General features: G+C 48.3%; 1 protein-coding gene across 3 annotated transcripts in view; it reads left to right on the top strand.

Annotated features, from left to right (window-relative positions):
- The first annotated feature begins 6,693 nt into the window (after positions 1-6,693).
- STEAP3 (STEAP3 metalloreductase) overlaps positions 6,694-25,343 on the top strand; it is a 92,023-nt gene continuing 73,373 nt past the window's right edge. For 2 of the 3 annotated variants that reach the window (XM_053668857.1, XM_037154098.2), the window contains exon 1: positions 23,384-23,522. The gene's annotated coding sequence lies outside the window, so the exon portion shown is untranslated. Of the gene's footprint in view, positions 6,767-23,383; positions 23,523-25,343 lie in introns of those variants that run through there. The other variant, XM_037154097.2, reaches the window with a different exon arrangement.

Here is a 25,343-nt window from a genome sequence, read left to right as displayed (position 1 = left end):
CGCATGTATGTCTCTCTCCCTCTCTTTCTCCCTCCCCCCTCCTCTGTCTAAAAATAAATAAAGAAAGAAGTAAAATCTTTAAAAAAAAATTGACCTTGGATAATGGACCTTTCTGCAGCCTTTTCATCCCAGGTCAGAAAGGCCTGTGGGCAGTTGTTCTGAATTTATTAACTGTGCAGGCTCTGGGCCTGGGCAAGGGCTTCCCAACACATAAGATTTACAGACTTATTATGATGGATTTCAAAACGCAGCTCAGCCCCATTCTGTTTTGATCCACTTCCCCGGTGCCGGTGCCGGCCGAGGTCTGCTTCCAGGCAACAGGAACAGAGTGGGAGGGCTGTGCAGGGAAACTGACCTGTGGGGTTTCAGTCTGGCTCTACCCCTTTCTGAACTTTGTTACATTTGGAGAGGATGTGTAGGACTCTTGGGTCACATACTAACTGACACTTAGAAGTCTTTCCAATTTTCTGTGGTTTGGCTGCGTTTTTGTTGCTGAAACTTTGTTGTTTTTAAACTTAGTTGTGCAAGAAGGTGCAGTGCTTCCACCTACACCTCCATCTTGGCGGAAGTCCTGTTTTCTTGTTACATAATTTCTTGTACCATAATATGTTAAAAATAAATGCTAAAATTTCCTTATAATACAAAAAACAGGTGTCTAGGTATAAATAAATAAATAAATAAATAATTGAATTTAAGAATTAAAACAAAAGATTTTTTCCTGAAAGTTTGGGCCAAAAATGTGGGCGTGCCTTATACACAGCAAAATACAGTAACCATCAGCCTCAGTTTCCCCATTCCACTTGTCCTGGCTTACTAGCCTGTCTCAAAGTGACCCCTAGCAGGTTAAGTTTATTTTTCTCAGTAACACTGGGTAGAAGTCCAAGGACACATCCTTCCCCCAACCCCTCCAAACTCTTCTCAAACAAAACCTAGTGAAGGATGATCCATGACCTGTCTCCTGCCATGCAAGAGTGATGACCAATAAGGGGACAGAGAGAATGTGCTGCTGTAGCACACAGATGTTTCTGATTTATCTTACTGAAACAAGTGGCTTTTCCTAAAAGCAACTTAAGATAGCTTGTAATGAGGGGAGGGAAGTGGGGATGACTGGGGTGGTGGGGAGAGGTGGGAGGGAAAGGCAGACAACTACCTGAACAATAAAATTTAAAAAAAAAAGATAGCTTATAATGAAAAGCTTTAACAATAAGGCTAGTAGTAAACCAAATACAAAAAAATCATGGACTGAGGGAAAATAAAGTAGGACTTAAATATATTTGATGAGGTTAGTAGCAACCTTGGTAAAGGGGAAATAAGACCAGTTTCTGGAAAGGAGTTAACATACTGGCCCTATATTTTTTTGAAGCTTTGTATAATAGGCATTGAATATTGTGAAAGACTGCCATTTACTCCATACTTAAATAAATGCAAAAGCAGATTAAATCAGGCTATCTGGCTCACAAGGACCTTTGAGAAAGGAAAGGATATGTACAATATTAAAGTGCAACCCAGTGAGGATGACTATGGTACAATGTAAGCTGTCCGCCTTGGCCTACCTATTGCAGGACTTTTGTGTTGTGTCGTTTGCACTGTAGACCAGCATTACTAACTTTAATGTGCATGCAGTCTCTGGCAGGTCTTGTTAAAATGTGGTTCTGATTCAGGTCTGGGGTGGGCCTGAGATTCTTCAATTTAAAACCTTCCTGGTGGGGAAGGTGGGTGTAAGAGGACTAAATAGTAATGGGGAAAAAATACAATAAAGATTAAAAATTTTTTAAAAATCTGGCTGCTGTAGCTCAGTGGACTGATCATGGGCTGTGAACCAAAGGGTCCCACTTAGATTCCCAGTCAGGACACATGCCTGGGTTGCCGGTCAGGTTCCCACTTGGGGCCGTGTGAGAGGCAACCACACATTGATGATTCTCTCCCTCTTTCTCCTTCCTTTTCTTTTTTTCTAAAAATAAATAAATAAAATCTTTTAAAAAATTAAAAACAAAAACCCTTCCAGGTTATCATGTGTACCACATTCAGAGCAAGGGGCTGAGGCCCAGACTTCTCGAGCTGTGTGCCTGCACAATTGCCCCCGTCTGGAAGGCAAAGCAATAGTCTCACAGACACACAAGATGGTTGTGCTCCTGGACTCACTGAATGCTCCCTGATGGTGCTCACCTATAGCCTAGTCACATGCCAAGACACTTGGTCTTACAGAAAAATTTATTAAGTACCATGGACAAAAAAAAAAAAAAAAAAAAGGATTCTACAGAAAGTAACCTCACAAGGTGATCTGGAATTCCTAACTGGCCATGTCATGGTAGGTAAGTTATGTGCCAGGCATATAACTTCCCTAGTAAAAGGTTATCCTTGCCTTAAGTAAGCCTTGTCCCTTGTTTTGTGCATCCAGGTTAACACACCTTTGAAATGCTTCTTTTCAGACTCCTCAAGCAAAACCACCCTCAAAAGAGCATATAACCTTGTTAACTATCCCGAACGCCAATCACCATCTGGCTTTCTTCCTTGTAATCTTCCTATGTTCCCTCCTTAATTCCAAATGGACAAAAGGAGCTGCAAACTATCATTCTAGGATGCACTTGTCTCAGTCTGTTCAGATCTTGCTTCCAGGCACACCCTCTGTTTGGCTCAAATGAATTTCTATAAAAATTCTCCATAGGTTTGGGCGTTTGTACTTTGACAGTATCAGCTGTATGCCAGGGAGCAACCATGAAAAAAAAGGTTGCTTTTGCTCACCCCACCCCAGTTTTTTATCCACCCTTCCCTTTTAGCGGCTGCCCTTAGTACCTTCTCCACACTCTAGTACTGGCCACAGCTAAATCTCCAGAGGATACACCGTTTCTCATCCCTCTGAGCTCAGAGAACTCCTCCTCTAAGGAGAGTTCAAATTTCAGCAGAGGACCAAAAGGAGGGCAGCTTTATACCCATGTAAAGTACCAAGCTCTGGGGTGCAGGGAGATTTGATGTAGGGATGGGTATATCCCAGTACCCTGTCACAAAATAAGGTGCCATGTGAGAACAGAGTCTGTAAGCTTAAATCCCAGGCCCCAAGCACACTTTTGCCAGCTTGCCTTCCCATTCAGTGCTGCTCCCTCCCAGACCATCCCCATCGTTCTCATCGCCTCAGCTCCTAGAGGTTCTGACATGGCTTAACCCACTGAGTCATCATGGTGGCAGGCAGAACCCTTCCATTTGCCCAAATCACCCTGAAGATACCCATCCCATGAGTTTGTGGGTGAGGAAAGGGGCAGCACACTAAACCTGACAAGCTCAGGGGAGGCCTGCATGGCAGCCTTACAAACTCAGAGACCAAAAGTAACCAGAGAGGAGGGTTTGAACATAAAAATTCGTAACTAAGGGAAAGGGGGTGGGAGGTAAAAGACGGCAAAGAGGGGATAAATGGTGACGGAAGGAGACTTGACTTTGGGTATGAACACACAATACAATATTATAGAAGTGTACACTTGAAACCTACATAATTTTATTAACCAGTATCACCCTAATAAAGTCAATAAAAATTTAAAACTAGATAAAAATTCTTAACTGAAAGGAGACCACAGCTGTAGTCAGGTCCTAGGCCTTCACGTGACTTTACAAAAGTCGGAGAGAGCATGCCTGTTCTCTTTTTTCATCTAAGATAACTTACCTTTATTGACTGATTTTTAGAGAGAGAGGATGGGAGTGGGAGGTGAGAGACATCGATTTTGTTGTGCCACTTATTTATGCATTCATTGGTTGATTCTTCTATATGACCTGACTGGGGATCAAACCCACAGCCTTGGTATGTAAGGACTGTACTCTAACCAACTAAGCTTTCTGCCCAGGGGTAAGATAACATACCTTTGAAATGTCAGAGCAATCTCCTTTTCCAGACTCCTCAGCACACAACCTCCCACCAAAGCAGGAGACCACAGAACTCCTCATTGTTATCTTGTTCCCTTCATACCATCTCTATGTGCTATAAATGTTGTTAACTATCCTCTACCCACCAATGGAAGACACGAAGAAGTATGTGTCTCTCTGTTTGACTCTGTCCGATCCCAGAGACTGCCCCCTTTGCTTTCTCCTGCTCCCTTAATCTACTACCGCTGTATTTCAGGTAACCCCTTACATCTCCCCCTTTGATTCTAGTATGTAAAATAAGCTGCAAAACTGCCTTTCTCCAGAGAAAACTGCATTTTCTCAGTCCATTGAGATTTTTTTTTCTTCCTGGCAATTGTCATCAGTTTGGCTCAAATAAACTCATAAAAATTCTCTACAGGTTTGGACATTTCTTACATCGAGAAATTGTAGCCTCACTCCCTCTCTCACAGGGGCAAGTAGCTCCCTGTGCTCAAATTTGGAAGAGTCTCACCAAGCCTGGGTGAGAGGGGAGGTGAGCACAGGTGAGGGGCCCCTTCCCTGGGGCTGCTGCCCCAGTCAGTCAGGCAGGACTGCGTCTGCGTGACCTGGCTTCCAGCCAACGCTGTCAGAGTACATCAGGAAACACAGCTTCTCCTGACCACCTGATTTTAAAGTCAATTAGAGTATTTATTTTGTGAAATGGATGTGCTCTGCCCCAGCCTATAAATGTTGCATCAATCTGAGAAGCTGAAATGGAACAACAGCCATCCCTTCTCTGACCCAAGCAGGAGATGACTCTAGATTCTCAACCTGGATGCTCCTGTCCTCTTAACCAAAAGGTTAGCATCGTCTTCAGGAAAAAGGGAAATCTCAAGACGCTGACAGCCATAGGCTCTATAAAGAGAATATTCAGCAACTCCAGGTGTAAATATGCATGAGTGGGTGCACTGAGTACCTCCTCGGTACCAGCACCCTGCTAGCTCTGAGGAGAAAAAAAGTAGGCAGAAGGAGGTAAGAATGGGAGTGCATTAATTCAACAACTATTTACTGAGCACCAACTAGATGCTAGGCACTGGAAATACAAAAGTGAATGAGGTAGAAAAACACTTCCGCCATGGGGAGCTCATATCTCTGTGGGTATCATTACCCACCATGACCTGCCTAGTTAAGAATTTATGATCAGATCACCCCGTGAGGTTACTTTTCTCAGAAAGACCTCTGCCAGTACAGCTCTCAGATCTCTCTCTCTCTAGCTCATGGGGAACCCCACAAAGATGCCTATCAAGACTATGCTGGATAGATCCAAGGATCCTTCCAAGAATGCTGAAAGATCTTAGCACCTCCATTTCCCAAGTTCTATTTCCTGGGCCACCCATTGCAGTTGCAGGATGCTCAGAGATCCCCATCAGGCTAGAGCAGATATTTGGAGAGCACCTGCCCTGTGCAGGGCACCACGCTACGGGCAACTCACCATCCAAAGGCAGGGACCAGGCAATGGGCACCTGTGTCCCAAGCACTTGGAACGTTGTGTGGCATTGCAGGGCTCCCTGAGTACTGATTGAATAAAGGACCCATGAGAACTTCCACAGGAGCTCAGAGAGGGTGGTGCTCTGGTTCAGGGTAACTTAAGAGGGTGGGGGTAGGGCATGGTGACAAGGCCCCTCACAGCAGCATTCCCACCGAAGGGATGTCCCAATTATGCGTCTTCTTTCCCACTGTGCTCTCTGAAGCCCAGTTGTGGGGCCATTCTTGAGGCCCAGCCCCCATGCCTCTGGCCTCAGATAGCCCCCGTTAGGGCTTATCTCTCCAGCACAAGTTGGATTCCTGGTGTAATCTGAAGCTCTTTAACAGGGACTGGTGGAATACGCCCTCCAGCAATATTCCAGAAAAAGCCCCAAGGTCAGATAACCCTAGTCAGCCCCCCCAGAAGAGGAGCAACCTTGGTGCCTGACTGAGCCATCAGAACCCCCATTTTCTCCCCCAGAAAGGGAGAGGAATAACTGTCAGTAGTACCCTGGTATGAAGTCTTGGGTGAGCCAGGGCTTCAGATGAGGGCATATACCTCTGGGAAGCCACCCAAAAGGCACTCTTCCCCCACTACTGTGCTGTGATACCATCAGCATGAGGGACAGGAGGGCAGCCAGCCCTGCTGGAGGCCGTCTTTCCCCAGGGGCAGAGTGGTGATTTGTAGTCCATGAGGTCTAGACCCAGAGTCAAGCTCCAGAGTCCCCAGCAGCTCCTGGAAGCCCAAGGATCTTGAAACCTTAGAACTATTGGGAAGGGTCAAAGGTCAGCCCTACCGGCGGACATGGGACTGAGATGTGACAGGACCACTCAGGCCTGAATGCAGCCTTGTTAAGGGGCTTTTGCTGCCTGCTTCTATTGCAGAAAAGAAGGAAGCCAGATCCAATCTGGCATGTCAGCTTCTTACCATCTGTGCCTGCCACTTAAAGTGGGTTATGAAATAGACATGGACTTGCGGATTCCCTCTGAGTATGGGAGCGGGTCTCAGAAGTTATTCTGGCCTCCACGCCGTTATTGGCCTGGTTAACAGGAGTTCTGCGTACTTTAACGCGAGTAGGGTCGGGAGAGGGGATGGGCGCACATCTAGAAGCTACAGGACTGACTTCGAATATTGGGCTAGGGTGGGAGGGTCTTTGCTTGCCGCCTCCTCCGTCCAAGCTGCAGAGCCCGGAGGGGATCGCAGACCCTGCAGCTCCCAGATTGCCGCCCGCTGGGAGGTGGCGGAGCCGGATAAACCGCAGCTGGCGGGCTGACAGCCAGCTACTTCCCCCGCAGGGGCGGACCCCCGGGCAGGCGGGCGGGGCGCGGGGACGGGGACGGAGCCTTGGGGCCGGCAGTCAGCCTGCGCTGAACCTTCAGCCTCCAGGGCTTCTCCGAGCGTTGGGATTGAGAGGTGAGTGACCCGTTCACTGTACCGTGGAGGGGCTGTGTCTGCGCCCGGTCCCGGGACCCCAAAACTGGCACTGCCCCATTGCCCCCCTGCGCTATCACCACGCGGAGGGCACAAGTCTGCAGGCGACCGTGGCCTCTGCGACCCAGCCACCTGTGCCCCGTGGCGGAGAGTCGGGTCCCGAGTCCCTAATCCGCGGGTCCTTCTTGCTTCCTAGTCGCCAGCCTCGTGCGCCGTCGGTCCTGTGCGCCCTGCGCTTGGCGAGGAACTAGGGGGAGCCGGCTTCTCGACTCCTAGACGCAGCCCCGGAGCCCCTTACAAGCACCCGCGAGGTTGTCTGGCTGGTGTTCCCGCAGCTCGGCTGGGAGCAGTGGGCTGGGTCTCCTTGGTCGGAAGAGGCTGGACTGAGCAGTGTCGGCCTCTGCGCGAGAAGCTCTTGCCTGGCAAACTTACTTTTCCCGTTCATTTCCCTGAAATTTGGGATAGGGTGCCCGAAGACGTATAGTTGGAACTTTGGTCACTCTGGGAAAATGAAGGGCAGGGTATGCTAAACTAATATGGGCGTGGGCAACAGTAGGTTTACAGTCGCAATAAAAATAATACAATGATAAATAATACAAAAGTACAAGTAATACAATAATTAATAAAAATACAAGAATAACTGTTTTGCATACTCACAACTGTAAACCTATTTACCCATCCCTGTACGTTGTTCAGGGACTAAGAGGAGGCATCCACGCAGAAAATGAAGGCAGACCCTGACAGAGGACACGGAGAGGCCTCCCAGGTGTCAGAAGTAGGCGCTCCAGAAGTGGAGGTTCTCAGAATACCCGCAGGGAAGCATTTCTGTCCATCAGTGCAGTGGTGATGTAATAAGAGCAGACATTTATTGTGCATTTATCTGTGCCAGGCAGCTTGCTTTGCACGTGGTATTCCAGTTAATCCTCAGGACAGGAAGGCACCATTATTAACCAGTTAAAGATAGGGAAAAAGCTTCAGAGAGCATTGGCATTTTGTGAAGGTACACGAGTAGCAAGATGTAGAAGAGGATTTGTACACAGCCTGATTTGACGGCCCAGAGGAGCCTACCACTGGAAAGGAGGCATGTTCTCAGGATTGTGGCAGCCCAAGAATGAAAGCGCTGGAGGCCAGATTATTCACAAGACCAAAGGTCTCACTTGGGTGTGCACCTTCATGGTTTGTTAGAACTGCAGATGCCTAGGACCCACCCACAGCTGACGGAATCCAAGTCTGTAGCATGAAACCCCAGCCCACACCCAGCCAAGAACATCTAGGCAGCCGGGACCTGTTTTACTCTTCTCTATCCCCAGTGGCCTACAGAGGGGCCAGCATGGAGCATGTGCTTAATCGTTATTTGATAGATGAGTAGATTTAGTGGGGCAGGGGGCATCATCACTGGGTTAGAGAAGGGTTCCTGAAGGAGGCCTTGAATGCACAAGTGGCCTCAGCCAGGCAGTGTGGGAGGAAGTCCTGGAATTGGCATGGGTGACACTGGCCTCAGAGCCATCAGGGAGTTTGGGGGTTGGACAGCCAGCCCAAGCCTGCTGAGCTCTCAAGGACCTGGCCTGTTCATACTGGGACCACATGTCCAGCCTGGAAGTGCCAAACAGGTGAATTCCTCTCCTGTTCACATTTCCTTTCCAGTGTCCCATTGCTCTTCCCTCCTTGGGTTTATCAGAGTGTTGAGCGGGGGCTTCAGGTAGTTTAAAAGTAAAAGTGAATGACCAGAGTCCAAAGCTGCACAACTCAGTGGTAGAAACAGCTGAACTGATTGTAGGGAAGGGCGCCTGGCTTGGGAATCAGATGGACCCAAGTCTAAATCCTTGCAGCTCTTTGCCATGTGATGACCTTGGCAGAATCCTCAGCTCTCTGACCTTGTTTCTTCATCTGTAAAATCTTGCTAGGGGCTTTGCACCTGATATTCCTATAAATGGGGGACAATAATGCCTACCTGGGTGATTAATTATGTGAAGGGCAGTGCTTTTAGGAGTGCAATAAATATCAGATTCCTCCCCCTTTCCCTGGGGTTTGAGTGTTAATCAGCCAGGGACCTTCCAGGCTCATTGCTCTCCTAGTCTGAACCCCTTGATTCATTGGAGAAGGTGACTAAGGCCCAGAGAGTGGCCTCAGGCCCAGCCTCAGGACTCCCTGCTGAGTGTCTTGGCCTATGACTCCCACACTGGGAGAGGCCTGTGCCTCCTGCTTCATAAAGTTTCAGCAGGCAGGGGTGATGTTCAGGTAGGCTGGGGTAGGGAGAAGCAGGCTGTTCAGTGATACCCAGGCTCTCTGGACTCCACCTGAGGCTGGAACCACCTTTCCCGCCCTCCCCACCAATCATAGTGGCCAGGTTTTCTTGGGCTGGGCAGTTAGTTTGAACTGTGGTAAGTTAAGCACTCCATGAAATTGCTTTCTAGCATTTGGACCAGGAATGGGCCTCTTAATTTAAAACAAAAAAACTTGCCAATTTAAGGCAGTTTTTAAAACCTAAGGCCAAGCTGGTTCTTTTCCTCCCTCCTGGAGGGGTGAGTGCCTCTTTTTCTCACTTGCCCTATTCTCGCCAACCCCATCCTATTTCAGGAGGCTGTGGAGAGTACACAACTTGAAGGAGGGTGGGGATGAGCCACTGTAAGTGGTTTTCAGAGGTTTTGCTATAGAAGTTGCACTTTCTCCTACAACCAGGCCCACCCACCTACCTGTTTGACCTGATTTCCTACCAATCTCAGGCCTCTGCATGTCAGCCCTTCACATCCTCAGTGTGCCTTGGGCATCACTTCCATCACACCTGAAGTGATTATCATCATCATCACTGAACACTCAGCTTCCCACGTGCCAGGCCCTGGGCCAAGCAAGTTGTACATGTGAGCACATTTGAACTTTCTGACTCTTAAGATGTAGATAATGTTCTCTTAACCATTTAACTTTTCTGAGAACATGTGAAGCTCCAATCCATTCCTTCAATCCCAAACTCTGGCTTCTAAGTTCTAACTATATATGCTTGTCCAAATTCTGCCTCATTTATTCATTCAACAAACATTTACTGAGCACCAGTTTGGTGACAGGCACTCAAGACCCGGCTGAGTCTCATTTCTGGCAGGATGAGTGTTGGTTGTCATTTATAACCCCGCACAAAACTCACACCTTTCACTTATTTCTGAATGCAAGTGAGGGAAGCAGGCATCAGTGAGGTCCTGCAGCTGATGGGAGCCACGATTTAAAACCAGAGACAGCTCCCTGGCTGAGCTGGAGGGATTGACCACTGTACTTGCTGTCAAGGCTTGATTGGTGACTGCTAATTTATGCGGGACCATGAACCCCTGAATTGTCACTTCAACCCAGGGACACTGGTCCCTCCTCCTCAGGTAAGGAACACTGTCCCTGGGGAATTACCTGAAGCTCAACTCTTCCCAGTCTGTCCTCATAAATCACATTGTCACCTGGCAGAACGTGCAACAGGTAAGCACTAATTGTTCTTCAATCACACAGTAGCTTATTCTTATCTCCCTCATCCGCTTCCTGAGAGTCAGGTGGGATCTAACCAAACAGCACATTGTTAAGCTTTCTGGAGCTATCAGCTAAGGAGATTAAACTGAAAAAAAAATAATAACTTCAAGATTATAAAGTTAGTAACAGGTAAATGTGATGTCAGGACTGGTGAAGGGGCCTGCTAAGCTTTCCATGGTAGGGTGGGTGGGCTCAGTTTAGTGTAGGCAGCAGGTTTCCCAAAGCCAATGTGCTGGCATCTGGGATGGAATGACCCTACCTGTTACTATGGTGTACAACATTTGTGGTGCAACCTTCACCAGAGTGGGCCTTTTGAGGTCCAAGGGGCCTATGCTGAGGCTTTCTGGATGACCACCAGACTTGCACACGGGCTAGTAGTAGTGCACTGGACACAGTGGAGTAGGGGTATGGAGGTCAGCACCACTTGCAGCAAATCCCCCACAACCTGGGTGGATTTGGGGCTGGGTGGATTGGGGGGTGTCGGGCTGAGTAGTGCAGGAGGTGAGACCATGCTCTTTGTAACTGGTCCATAGAGCCGGCCCCAGGCTGGCCAAGGGTATGGTGGCAGCCAGAACTAGAAGAGAAGGAAATAGGAGAGTGCTGGGCATGGGCAGCAGAGGATTATGATGGGCATCAGCGGACTTCCATTGGGAAAGACCCACCCTCTGGCCTTCCTGGATTGGAGGGCCGGAGGTTGTAGACGTGACAATGCTCTGCTCTGGTGGGCTCTGGCATGGCTGCCGTTTTGTCCCCCCATAGCCTTTCTACAATTCTTCTTGAACATTCTGATTTGGCATGGCTGTTTGTGGTGAGGGGAAGCAGTTTCCAGGATTGGGGGGAGCTCGGGGCACAACTAAAGGCTCAGAGAGAACCCCAGGATACGAGGAAACACAGCTCAACAACTCCAGGAACTGTGGGGGTGCTCTCGGAAGTCTTGTTCCCTCACGCCTGGAAGGCTTGCTGTCAGAAGTATGGTTTCCTGACAGGGCAGTTACTCCAAGGGGATCAAACCACTCGGAAGCTTTAGCAAGAACAGAAAGTGATCCGGTGTTCACTGTCTGAGCCCGTTGGCCCAACAGGCATCTACCAACCTCCCAATGAGCAGAGCATACTCTGCAGGACTGTGTAGATGCACAGGAGTGTGGGGCACACAGGTCTAACTGGGAGTCTGCATGACAATACAAAATGTGACCTGGCAGCAAAGAAGAGCCCAGTCTCAGAGCAGACCACAGGAAATGTGTAAACAAGAGCAGTTCTAAGGTGTGTATTTGAGGGCTTTCAAGTTCAGTATTTTGCTTACTCATCACAACAGAGAAGGAAAGTAACCTGCCCAAAGTCACAGGGCTGGTACATGGCTGAACCTGAATTCATACCCAGGTCTGTCTAACTAGATCCACCAATGAACACAGCTGCTTCTCTGAATTCAGAGCAGGGAGAGCTGATCTTGTGGGGCTGTGGGGGCTGGGAAGTACCTAAGTGCTCAAGGACACTGAGGCTGGCTCTTCGGGAAGGGGCATTTGGATGGCCAAGAGGATGTCAAGACTTCAAGACTTGATACAAATAGATATATCAAGCCAGAACTGCTCTCTCACATACACTCTGCAATTGATCACCAGTTACCACTCCCCAGCCAATCATGTCTCCAAGAGGCAGAGTGCAGGGTGAGGTGGCAGCCACCCTATTGTCCAAGCCCCTGGGAGGTCCCTCACCCTCGGAGGGTCAGCTGGAGTCCCACCTCCAAAACAGGAGGCAGGTTGCCCACAGGTTGGAGGGAGACCCAGGCAAGAAAGGTGGCCCAGATCACAGTGGGGCTGTCAAATACTAGTGCTTCAGACCCTTTTGTCAGCTAGATGTTGTGCCCGCCTGTTGTTGGGAAATCTTGTTAGGACACTGACCCCAGATGGGCGTGTGCACCAGCCCCCTGGTCTGCTCACTCTACCCTGTCATCTCGGGCAGGGTCCCAAGGGCCAGAGCTGCACGGCCTCAATTTGGATGCGGCTATTTTGGGACTGGCAGCAAAGAGCACAATGCAATGAAGTTCTTGCCAAAATAAAACAGGAAATATTATCATCTAAACGTGAAGTCAGGAGCCTTTTCAAAGTAAACGGTTCAAGGATTTATCACACACAGTACCTTGAGTTAGTTAGAGCCACAGTGTTGTGGGGTCTGATGTTTTAAAGAAAAAAAAATATTAGTGTTTATGATGCATTTCTGTGGAAGGCAGGCCCACTGGGAATTGTAAATTTTATTTATTGGTAACCATTTTCTCGGGTGGTTTATCACAGAACTGCTGTGATAAGTAATCGAGCTAGATTTTTCTGGAATGATTAGAAAATCTAGATGTTTGTAAAAAGCCCTATAAATTATTCATTAACTTCTTTTTTGAAAAGCGTTGTTATAGTAAACTTCTCTTTTCCATCAGACCAATTTGCACACATGTTCATTGTGCGTGGATGGGCTTGTGTCTGGGTGTACCCCAGCTTTTTGTATTCTCTTTTGTAGAAACTGCTCAGTCTTCCCCTTAAAAATATAATGATTTTTCTTTATGATGTCTAAATAACAATTCCAGGCAGAGATACAAGAAATATAACAGTAAATGTGAGAGTCCATCAGAAAGGGAACGGTCCCACAGAGAAAATAGAAATGCACCAATTAAGATGTGTGTGGCTATAAACCAGCTTTTAAGCCAGATTTGAGAGTGGCATCCTCTGCTCTCTCCCCTCAGGTCGGCTGTGCGGACAGGGGTGGGGAGGAGACCTCAGAAGGAGCCTCCTTCTGGCCTCCTGAACCCCTCAGCCTAAGAGGGAGGGAGGGCTCGGGGCTCATTCTGCAGGGTTTGGAACCTAGGTTAGAGGGTGGCCTGGATTTGCAGATATAGTCTGAGAATGAGAAGCTAGACAGTATGGGTTCCGGCAACTCAGCGAGGTGAGGGATAGCGAGAGGAAGGGAGCAGAGCCCCATGTGGACCAGGTGACTGGCTATTTCTTTTCTTTAGTCAGTATTTTTTTAAATTACATTATTTCATTACCATTTAACTCCCTTATACCCCTGTCCCCCTTCCCCCACCTCCCCTGCAATCACCACACTATCGTTCATGTTCATGAGTCCTTTTCCCTTTTTGCTCCACCCTTTACATCCCAACTACTACCCCCAAGAGCTGTCAGCCTGCTCTCTATCTATGAGTCTGTCTCATGTTGGGGGAATGCAGACTGGTGCAGCCACTGTGGAAAGCAGTATGGAGATACCTCAAATAATTAAAAATGGAACTTGCCTTATGACCCAGTGATTCCACTTCTGAGAATTTATCTGAAGAAACCCAAAACACTAATTGAAAAGAACATAAGCACCCCTATGTTCATTGCAGTGTTGTTTACAATCGCCAACATCTGAAAGCAGCCCAAGTGTCCATCAGTAGATGAGTGGGTAAAACAACTGTGATACATATACATAATGGAATACTTTTCAGTCGTAAAAAATAAGACATTTTTACCCTTTGGGACAACATGGATGGACCTGGAGAACATCATGCTAAGTGAAAAAAGCCAGTCAGAGAAAGACAAATACCATATGCTTTCATTCACCTGTGGAAATCTAATGAACAAACTGAACCGACCTGCTATTTCTCATGCCCATGACAACGAGCTGCCCACCTTCAGCACCCTGGAGGCAGCTGGAATGCAGGGACTGGGTGGGACCTTAGAGAAGTCCTAACTGGGCCTTAGTTATCTCATCTGCTCAATAGAAGTAAGGGTAGTTTTCTACACATTAAACCCTGAGTGTAAGTCCACAATCAGGATTTCTCCATTGTGAGCCTGTCCTTGCCTCACAGTGGTGCCTCCTCATGTGACTCCTGGTTGCTGCAGAAGTGCCTCATACCACATACTTGCTGGGTGCTGGGGTGTGGCTGGCTACTGCCTCTTTCTTTGTAGGGGAAGGTGGACCTTCATAACCCCCAGGGATGCCCGAAGTTTCTACAGGGAAGAGAGAACAAGGGATTTCCCTGAGAGTGGCTTCTATTTGGGTAGCAAATGGTCTACTTTTTACTTAGATTGCTTATTTCAGATCCATAAAATGGGAAGGATTTTGCAGAAGCTATTAGTCATTTTACTTGACTAGGAGTTGTGAATTATCGTATCAAAATATAATTTTATTTTAGTTTAGTTTTTTTAAAGATTTTATTTATTTATTTGAGATGCAGGGGGGAGGGATGTTTCTCTCCCTCTTTTTAAGGAGGGAGAGAAACATCAATGTGTGGTTGCCTTTCGCACACCCCCTACTGGGAACCTGGCCTGGTCTGCAACACAGGCATGTGCACTGACTGGGCATTGAACAGGTGACCCTTTGGTTCAGAGGTCAGCAGTCAATCCACTGAGCCATGCCAGCCAAGGCAAAAGGTATTACTCTTAATATTAACCTTAGCCTATGGGAAGGAGTGATGGAGATTATAGGAACAGGGACCCCACCACCACCCACCCCTTGGACCTCTAAGGGAGAGGGGCTCCAGGGAGAGGAAATTCAGTCTTGCCTCAAAGAGGAGATAGTGGCCTTTCTGATGGACCTTGAATTTTATTAGTTGGAGGGAGGGGACTTTGCAGACAAAAAGATTAAGTCTATGACTTCAGCAGTGAAAATGTGAGGTTTGGGTGCACTGGCCATCGATAAGCCTGTAGACTGGGCAGGACTCGGATGAGAAAGGCCAAGAAGGCCATCAGCTGGGCCTCACCTGCCCCTGGATACCCTGACTGATGGAGACTGGGCAGAGTCCTCTGAATGACTGCTATCTCCTGTCTCAGAAAGCCACTGGCCCGGGACCCATTGACCTAGCATCCCTGAAGCTTCCTTCCCTGGGAACCCATGTACCAAGCTGCTCCTGATAAGCCCCAGATGTGGAGTTTGATTTTCTACTCTGGCCAGAGCTGCATGAGTCATTTGTGTTTTTCTGTTTATTTGCATTGCTTAAACACATCTGTGCATTATTAGTCCTCTGTGTTATTAAGTTTATCAAAAAGGAAAATGCCTGGCCAGGTCCGACAATATTGCCAGGCTGCTGTAAGGATGAGAAACTTGTGGTATTTAATCACCACTGGGTACAGGAGAGCCCAGGCTAGGTTTAGGAGAGAAAGTCCAGGACTCATAGCACACTCTGCCCTCAGGCACAGAGTTGAGCTCATTCAAGTCACGAACATTAATTGAACACCACTTGGTGCCAGGCCCAGGTTAGTTGAGAGAGACACGGAGATGAGTAACACGTAGCCCCTAGTTTGGTTGGGTGACAGATAAGTGAACTGGGGTGTGCAGTCATTAGTAACGTGTTGAGAGTGCACATTGAGTCCCAGAGTTCAAGGGCCCAGGGGGAAACCAGGAAGTGCTCCCTGGGCTGCCTAGATCAGCATTTTAAGTTCCTGGGGACTCTTAACAGAAGTCAGAGTTCTGCATGGAGCTGGCCCATGAGAAAACTGGTCACAATTGGGAAGGAGTTGTATGACCCTCCCCACGCAGTAGTTAAAGTGGAGAGCGACTTCCAGTGACCCTAGGAACCACTGAAGGTTAGGGGAGGACCCTCCTTGCCCCCTCAGAGGCTTCCTGAAAAAGGTAGTCCATCAGCTGGGCAAAGCAGGGAAGCATGCATCCCTAAGCCCAGGAATCAGATCGCAGGAGGCAGCTGAGCTTCTTGGCAGAAGCCCCTGGCACTGGCCTTGTGTGTCTTGGCTGCCTCTGCCCCTTTCCCTATACTCACACCTCCCTCTGCCCAGGAGCAGGGCTTCCATCCCTGATCCTGCAAACCTACATTGTAGCAAGGGGAGGGGAAAGGGGGCAGCCGTAGCCCACAAAACTTATCTGGTCCCAGGGTTTACTGTTCCAAGTGTCCCTGGAAAGCAAGAAGCCACCGAACCCCAGACACTGAGGTTGCAGATTCAGCTACTGCCTCCTGACAGCCTTGCTGGATTAACCAGTGCAGAAGGATCGGGCCACCCACTACATGCCAGCTCCTTGACCTCACTGGGACGGGGTCAGCCACTCCTCCATGGCTCCCACAGTTCTGGGCATTGCCATTAGTCAAGCACTTCAGTCCTTGCTGCAGTGTGTCCAAGGCATTTCCCCTAAGAGCCAGAAGAGGACAGGCTGTCTTCTGGCCACCTGCATAGCCCTAGTGCCTTCCTCCATGCTGGGTACACAGTAGTTATACACGGAATAACAAACGAGAATGTTCAGGGCCAACCTCTCTTCAGGACCAACTATTGCTTAAAACTGCATAGGCAGTTCACACCTCTAGAGGGTACTAGTCACATGAGTTACAATATAAATGGCTCCTGCTGGGGTTGTGCATCATGGGGACCATGGGCATAAGCATTTTCACTGCTTTGAGCTGCCGACCTTAGTCCTGACCACTGGGCCTTCCCCCTGCCCCTTCCCAACCAGCACTGACCACCATCCTGTCTATTGCAGGCAGTGGGCAGTAATGACCTGTTCTACTGAGCAGTTCTTCCAGGCCTAGCTGTCAAATCTCGGTATTGAAAGAGCTCTGGATGGAGAGTCAAGCCATCTGAATTCTTGGTCATCCAGGAAACTTGATCTTCCACGAAGATCTCCCTAGTTGGGGTGTTGGGGTCTCCTGGGTTCCCAGGATCTGTGGCCTCCCCATAACACTCCTCTGTTCTCCATCAGTTCATAGTGGGCCTGATGACCCATGCACAGGAGAGGAGGGGGCTCTGGGAGCATCCCTGTGGTGTTTGCCTAATTGGTTCAGCAAAGAAAGCCACTATGGACTCCACTGACCTCTCCTCACTGAGAAGACCCAGCTCTGATCCTCAAGACCCAGAGAGCACTGATGCCTGGGGTCCTGGGGTCAGGGAGGGCTTTAGCAGAGGTGGGTTGGGAGAGGCCTGAGTGTAAGGACCCAGGAAAAAAGTTGAATATGGAGTGGTTCCTGCAAGTAATTTGTTAATTCATTCACTCCCTACACAGACCTTTACTGAGTATCTACTTCAAAGTGTGGTCCTCGGACCAGCAGCATCAGAGATTCTGGGGGTGGAGCCCAGTAACACATTTTAACAAGCCCTCCTGATGACTCCGCTGCAGCTCAAGTTTGACACAGTGTGTGCCAGACACTGGGCTATGGGCTGGTGTTCGACTCCATTCCTTCCTGGTGGAGCTTGGAGTCCAGGGGGGAGGCAGACAGGAAAGAGAGAAATCCTGTCCATGGGAAAGGGGCTGTTCTCAAAGGGTATGAAGGCAGAGAGGCAGCTGGCATAGGTTTCATCCAGGAGCTGGGGATACTGGCAAGGAAGGTTGGCCTGGAGACCCCAGTGATGTGAGGATGGTTTTTGGCAAGCAGCCAGATGGTGGGATTAGCAGCCCCTAGAGGACTCATGGAGCCCAATACCTAATCCCAAACCAACCCCTGACGACTAGCCTCTCCGTACTATAAGTCCCTACCTGTTCCATCGACCCCGTCTTCCCAGAGCCCAAGTCCCAAACAGCATCAAGTCATTTCCTCCATTGTTTTGGTGGGAAGTGTATGCAGACCTCCAGGCCATTCTTTCAGAACATTTTTAGAAAATTTTAGAGTACGTTTTTCCATTCAGTAGAGAACACCATGTATTGACTTAAGAACATCTATTTCTGCTTTTAAACAAAGGCTTTTTTTAAATTCTAGGCACAGAGGGACAAAATGAAAAATAGTGAATTTTATAGGCTCATACAGTGGCACCTGGTCTATCTCATGTGATCCTTACTATAGCTCACTGAAGTCAGTAACACCACTGTCCTGTGTGGATGAGAGAACAGAGGCTCCAAGAGGTCCAGTGCCTTGGTGAGGCCACCCAGCTAACACTCTGTAGGGCTGAAATAAGACCCCAGCTGTCTTTAGGTCTTATACCTATATGGTTCTCGCTGTCCTATTTGCAGTTTACTGAGGCAGCTGATGCTGAGTAAATCCAGAACATCCAGATGTTTTCCTGAGCCCACATTCTGTGGCTGCATGGTGGGGGGCCAGCCTGGCCTGGCTGGCTCTCAGTGGGGCTGATTCTCTGCCTGATTGAGGGGTTCATTTGGGTGGAGAAAAAGGAAATGAATCTGCCCAGCCAAGCAGCTTTGCAGCTGTGTGCTAGTTTCCAGATTTGCATCTGTGTGCTCTATTAATGCTCAGCCATTTGGGTAATTAGCAAATGATGCCTTCCCTTACCCTCTCACCAGCACACATCTGCCTTGTTCACTGACCCATCCCTGAAGTTGGTAGGGTTGGCCTCAGACCACAGCACCCTCCTCTGCCAGCCATGCCATGTGGGCCTGGAATGGCTCTGTGCCTATGTGAGGGGAAGTACAGAGAAGTGCTGTGTGTGCACAAAACCTGCTGGGTGGACTGCTGAGCCTATGGCACTATCTTTCCACAGCAGCAGTTAATGGTCCTGGTCATATATGCTTCCCTTTCCTGGAGGTGACAGGGCTTAGAAGCCTCAGATATGTGGAAAACAACTAGGAAATAACTTTGGAAGATTGTAGAACTGCCAACACTGATGTCCAAAATTCATGCATTAAGTTCATGAGGAGTCCTTAGGCTGTCATTCAAAGCATGTTTACTCTTCATTTACACACATTAGTAACAGGCTGCAATATCTCAATTTTCTTTTATATAACAACTTTATTGAGTTATAATTCACATACAATAGAATTCACCCATTTAAACTATACAACACAGTGAATTTTAGTATTTTAAAGTTGTACAACCATCACCACAATAAATTTTAGAGTGTTGTCATCACTGAAAGAGAAACCCTGTACCAGTGAGCCCTCACTCCTTATTGTGCCTGAGCCCCACCCCCCATTCCCTGGAAACCACGAATAATCTACTTTCTGTCTCTGGATTTGCCTGTTCTAGACATTTCCTACAAATGTAATCATGCAATATGTGGCTTTCTGCGACTGGCTTTTTTTTTTCACTTAACATGTTTTCAGGGTTCATCCATGCTGTAACATCTATCAATCAGTGCCTCATTTCTTTGTGTTGCTGAATAATATTCCATTGTATGAATGGACTGCATTTTGGTTATCCATTCATGAGCTGATGGAAGTTGAGTTGTTTCTACTCTTGGTGTATTATAAATATGCTACTAGGAATGTTGATGTACACATGTGTATGTTTTCCTTTCTCTTGGGTATATACCTAGGAGTGGAAGTGCTGAGTCACACAGAGACTTGGTTTAACCCATGAGGCACTGCCAGACTCCTTCCCACAATGGCTGCACTGTTTACATTCCCACTAGCAGTGGATGAGGGTTTCCATTTTTCTACAGCCTCACCAACCCTTGCTAAAATCTCTCTCTCTTTTTAAAAGATTTTATTTATTTATTTTTAGAAAGAAGGGAAGGGAGAAAGATAAGGAGAGAAACATTGATGTGAGAAAAACATCGATCAGTTGCCTCATGTATGTGACCTGGAAACAGGAAAAGCCGGCCTTCCTGCTGTCTGTCTCTACCAGACCCAATACGCAGAGACAGGGGTTGGATCTTCTGGGAGCTTTATTCAGGTGGCTGGCAACCTGAGAAGATGGCGGGTCATGTGGCCTAACAAACCCTTTCTATAAAGAGAAAAAAGTATAGGTAAGGGGTTTAGAATTTAGGGAAAAAGTTAATCAGGTAAAGCTGCATTCATCTTTCTTTCATCTGTGCTCTCCACGGTGGTCTTTATCTGTGCCCTGTGTGGTAGATGTGCCCTGTGCCCTGTGCCCTGGAGCTCAGTGGCTCAGATACCACCTCAATGGCTTTCAGTCCTCCTGAGGCACAAAGGTGGAACTGCTTGTGGTCTCCTGGAGTCAGGGCGGGTCATACCTTCAGTTCCTGGAACAATAGCTTTTTATGTGCATTGATTACTAAGCTTATTTGCTATTACCTAAACTAAAATTTTCCAATTCTTGAGTCCCCCATCACCTTGACCAGGGACTTAACCCACAACCCAGGCATGTGCCCTGACCAGGAATTGAACCAGTGATCACCTGAGCCACACTGGTCAGGATATTATTTCTCTTTTTGATGATAACATCCTAATGGGCGTGAAGTGTGGTATCTCACAGTTTTAATTTATTTGCATTCTTCTGGAGCTAATGATGTGGACCATCTTTTCATGTGCTTATTAATGATTTGTACTTCATCTTTGGAGAAATGTCTATTCAAATCCTTTGCCCAATTTTGTATGGGTTGTCATTTTAATATTTATTTATAAGAGTTCTTTTATATTTAGAAACAAGTTCCTTATTGGGTATATGGTTTGCCAAATTTTTCTTCATTCTGTGGGTTGTCTTTTCACTTTCTCAATGGTGTGTTGCTTGTATTTCTTGTTTACAGAAAATTAGCAGGACCTTGGTGGAAGGGGAAAGGGGAGCCTTTAAGAGGCAAGCAGGCAGACAGACAGCTGTAATAAGTGTCCTGATAATAAGGGAGGATATAAACCTATGGACAGGTTCTATAAAAAGAGAAGGTAAGACGTTAAGAACATGCCCTTTTTCAGCCTGAGGTGATCCCTGGGTTCTGGATGAGGATCTGACTGCCTTCTCTTGAAATAATACACTGCATTTTGAAAGGATTTCCACCCCCAAGGGACAGAGTAAGTTTTGAAGCTATAAGTTCCAGAGATGGGTGCCTTCAGTCAGAAATGTGTGAAGAAGTCCTATTATGTGCCAGGACAGTGCTGGGTGCTAAATGTACAGCCCTCAAACAAAACACGATGATCTCAGCCCCCCAAAGTTGACGGGAGGATAGGGATAGCCCACGAGAACAGAAACCACCAGGCAAGGACTTCCAGGTGCCCCAGGTATACACAGCCCTCAAGTACCCTGTGCCCATTGAGGGCAGCTGGGCGGCTATTGACATTCTTATTTTACAGGTGAGGAAACTGAGGCTAGAGAGAAGCTAGGATTGTGGTGTTTCCAGGTGAGGAAATTATCAGGACAAAGCTCAGAGTTTCAGCCTCTCATTACTCCCTCCATTTCTACACTTTTTAGGCTTAAAAAGTTCTGGCAACAATTTGCATTTTCAGTTACAGATTGATAAGCCCTTGCTTGGTACAGAGCCCTTAAGCCTCTGGGCACGCACCAGTTTGCCCCAGGGACTCACGCTAAGGGTCGGCCCCTGCACACTGCTGTTTCAGCCCACAGGCCCTTTTTCCAGAATGCTTTTTTCTGGTTCATTCTCATGTCCTCCAAGGCTCCGCCCAGGCCCAACCCCTGCAAGAAGCCACCCAGCTCCTCCTTTGGAAGCCAGTGCCCTTCTCAGGAGACCTTGTTCAGTTTCCCGCTGTGCCTGGCACTGTCTTTGAGCACAGGTCTCCAGAATGGGTGTGAACTCCCCAGGGGCTAAGGAAATTTAGAGCTTCTGTTTGTATATAAATTTTAGCTGTATCCCTTAACATTTATGTTTGGTTTTATATGGTTTATTTTGAATATAACATTATAGTGCACAAATTATAGCATTTTAAATATGCTTAATTTACAAGTAAATATAGCAATAATAGGAATGTATTCCCCCAAATTAATTTTTCTACTAGGTAAAATTTAAACTAAAGTTTGAAGATAACTGTGGGCCCCATGAGGACAAGCACTGTGCCATGTTCCTCTCCAAGTGCCCACAGCCAGCCCCTGACCAGGAATGTCAGCTTTTGGGAGGGTACAAGAGGATCCCCTGTGGGCCTGCAGGCCATCTCTCCATCTAGCTGCAGGGTGGCACAGCCAGCTACCCTCTGTCCCCACCCACATCCACCCCCACCCGACCCCATGGTGACCCCTTTGCAGCTGTTCCTGCCCCAGCCACTTAAGCCTGAGGGTTGTCTGCTGCAGTGAGGGCTACCTGTGTCATGACTGTCCACCGTGAGCCGCCTGACTGCTGCTAGGCAGGCCAGCAGGCCAGGCATGGCTCCCAGCTACAAACAGCCCTTGTCTTGGCTCTGTGGGGAAGTGGGAGGGGATTCCTGAGTCGGGGCAGAGACCTGGAGGGGCTAGGACCAGTGCCTTGTGCGAGCTCCTACACTCTTTCACGCCTGCATCTCAGTGGTTTTTGCTGGAAACTTGGGAGGGGGAAGTGGGCAGGTCTGTATGTAGGTGGCAGGCTTTAGCCCAGCCAGCAGCAATTTGATCCCCTCTCTACTCTGTCCCCCAGATCTGGAAATAGTACAAGCTGGGAGCCAGGGCAAAGCCAGGATTAGTCACACCCTCACCTTCTGGGGCTCTGCTGGTCCTCTGAGGCCTTCTGGACTTGCCCCACCTGTCCTACCCTTGCTGACCTTTACCCCCACAGCAGGCCTTGTTCTGGGCACCGGGAGGGCAAAGGATTTTAAGACGTGACCAGCTGCCCATGAAGTACCTCAGAGTAGAGTACGCATGCGCAAACTTGGCACATTGCATCAGTCAGAATAGATGGCTCTGAGCTCTTGCATGAATTAGCCCCTTTCATTCTCACAACAACTCGTGTGAAAAGGTACAGTTAGGGTCCCCATTTTAAAGGTGAGGAGACTGGGGATCAAAGACACCCAGCTAGTAAGTGTTGGGTGTGGTGATGATTTGACCTCAGCTTTTGGCCCAACAGTGGCTGTCCAGTTTCTGAACTAGAGAGGAAAATTCGCTACCCCTGGGATGGAGGCCTTATCAGGAGAGATTGCCACCTGGCTAGTTCCTGTCCTAAGGACTGAATTTTGATAACAAGAAGCACATTAGAGGTGCTTTATGTTTCATTTCCATTCATCCTGCAGCAGGGCCCCTTAGGACCATAGGTCTGGAACTTTGAATAGATCCCTAAACTGCCAGGATGAGTGGGGCTCAAAGATCTGGTGTTAGAAAAGCCGCCCAGAGAGGCTCAGTGATGCTTCCTTGTCTCTTCTGGGGCAAAGCTGGGACCAGTTCCAGGTCCCCCCAGCCCCTGCCCATAGCTTGCTTCCCTCTGTGCAGTTGCCTCCATCTCAGCTTCCCGAAAGGAAGGAAGTCCCGTTGGGTTCTGAGCATTGAGCCTGAGAGCCAACCCCAAACAGTTCCTTCCCACTTGCACTGCTAAGTCTGGGGTTAAACACAGCACTCAAAATTTTGGTCTCATTGTCTTTTTTTCCTTTGGTGGGTTGGATTTTGCTTTGAATCTGTAAACCCTTGGGGTTCTTCAAGGACCAGGAGATGGATGTGTGCCACAAATCCCAGCCTGGCTTCCCCTCTGGAAGTGATGTCTGCCTCCTGGGCTCCATCCCACCTTGTGTTCAGTCCTGGGTGAGTGTATCTTATCTCACCACTTATACATACACACACACCATTGAAACCAGATTGTAGACCATCTGAAGTGGAGACCACCTCTTACTCATCTTTATGCTCTTAGAGTATTCTCATAATAGTTGCTCAGGAGATGGCAGGGAGAAGAAGAAATTGAGAAAAGACAAGAGAGACTTCTGTCCAGGAGGCTTCTTGGCCTCCTCCAAATTGCTAGCAGATGTGGAGAAGATGGTCTGGAGGCCTCTGTGTGGTTACTTTCCTTCCCCATAACTGCAAATTCACCCTAGGGCTGGTGTCTCCAGGTGGCTGAGGCAGTGTCTAGGAAGGGTCCCCGTGTATCTGTTCCAGCCGTGACTGACCACAGGGAACGCTGGAGTCCCCGGGGAGTCAGCCTTTACCTTCACCTTGGCCCAGATCCCCTAAGCTGGCCTGGAGCCTAGGCTGCCTGCAAAGCCCCAGTCATGATGTGGCCCTCTTCCCCATGGCTGAAGAGGTGCTGCCAGGGTCTTTAGCATCCTTCCTTTGCCTGTTGCTGCTGCTGGTTCGGTGCTGGCAGCCAGTGTTTGTGTCATTATTATTGTCCAACCTCTACTGAGTGCTTATTGTGAGCTGGCCAAGCACTATTCTAAGTGCTTTACAAGTACTGATTTACTTATTTCTACAGTTTCTCCATAAGGAAAGTACTCTAATTATCTCCTTTTTATAGCTGGGGAAACTGAGGCACTGACAAGCCCAAGGTCATAGAGCTAGCAGGAGGCAGCCAGAATTAGAGCCCAAACAGTCTGGCCCTGGAGCTTGGCTCTTGGCCCAGGCAACCTTAAGTGGGAGCCTACCCCCCACTCCACACCCGTGGACCACAGCTCCTAGCCTGTGCACCGAGGAAAGCCAGGAGGCCACCCTGCACCTACAAGGGTAGCTCATTACCACTTGAGAAAATACCGCCAAACCAGGCATAAAATGCTCCCATTTTTTCAGGGAGATACTGTCCCCTTCATTTCCCACAGTTGAGTCTGGTGTGAGCAGGGTGGGGATCCCAGATGGTACTTGCTTGTCTGTATGAGCATGGCCCATCCATCTGTGGGTGCCCACAAAAATAACCCCCAAAAGCCTTAGCTCAGCTGGTCCCTGATATGCTATGAGAGACACAGGGTGATAATTCGAAACTGTCAGTGTGAAGTGTGAGAGGCGAAGGGAGTTACCTGCCTCTGCACATGGCAGTGCACATCCCCAGCACTCAGAATGGATGGTCAGGGTGTCCCCTTTCACTCTGACCCCTCTGCTTAGCTAGGGTGGCCCTAGCTCTGCCACTCACTGACTGGGGTGTCCCTAGACAGGTTCCTGTTCTCTGTCTGGGCAGTAAGCCTATTGGTGAAGCTCACACTGCAGAGGCAGACAGACCAGCATCTGGGCCCCTTCCCTACTTACACCTGTGCCACCTGGAGAAAGTTGCTCGGCCTCTCTGAGACTCAGTTTCCCCCTCCTTAACTTGGAGATAATAATGGTACCTATTTCATGGAGTTCTTATGAGGACTGGATATCACTTGTAGAAAAGCACCATCCAGCACATACGGAACATCTCATAAATAGGAGCTGCTGCTGCCGAAAAGTGTCTGTCACAGCTTTTGAAGCCCTTCAGGATTGCATTGCCTGTCATCTCCCAGCAGAGATTGTGATTTCATTCACAAAGCTGGGATGCCCAGAGAAACGCAGGGCTCGTCCAAGGACAAGAGCTGCTCCATGGCAGAGCCTGCCACAGTCTCTTGGTGCCCCTGCTCCCTGTCATATTAGACCTGGAACCCCCCATCCCACCCATCCACTTTG

This window comes from Artibeus jamaicensis, unplaced genomic scaffold, assembly GCF_021234435.1.
Source record: "Artibeus jamaicensis isolate MK-2021 breed Jamaican fruit bat unplaced genomic scaffold, CSHL_Jam_final contig_513, whole genome shotgun sequence".
Classification (NCBI taxonomy): domain Eukaryota; kingdom Metazoa; phylum Chordata; class Mammalia; order Chiroptera; family Phyllostomidae; genus Artibeus; species Artibeus jamaicensis.
Note: the sequence above shows the minus strand (reverse complement) of the source record. Positions and strands in the feature narration are given on the sequence as shown.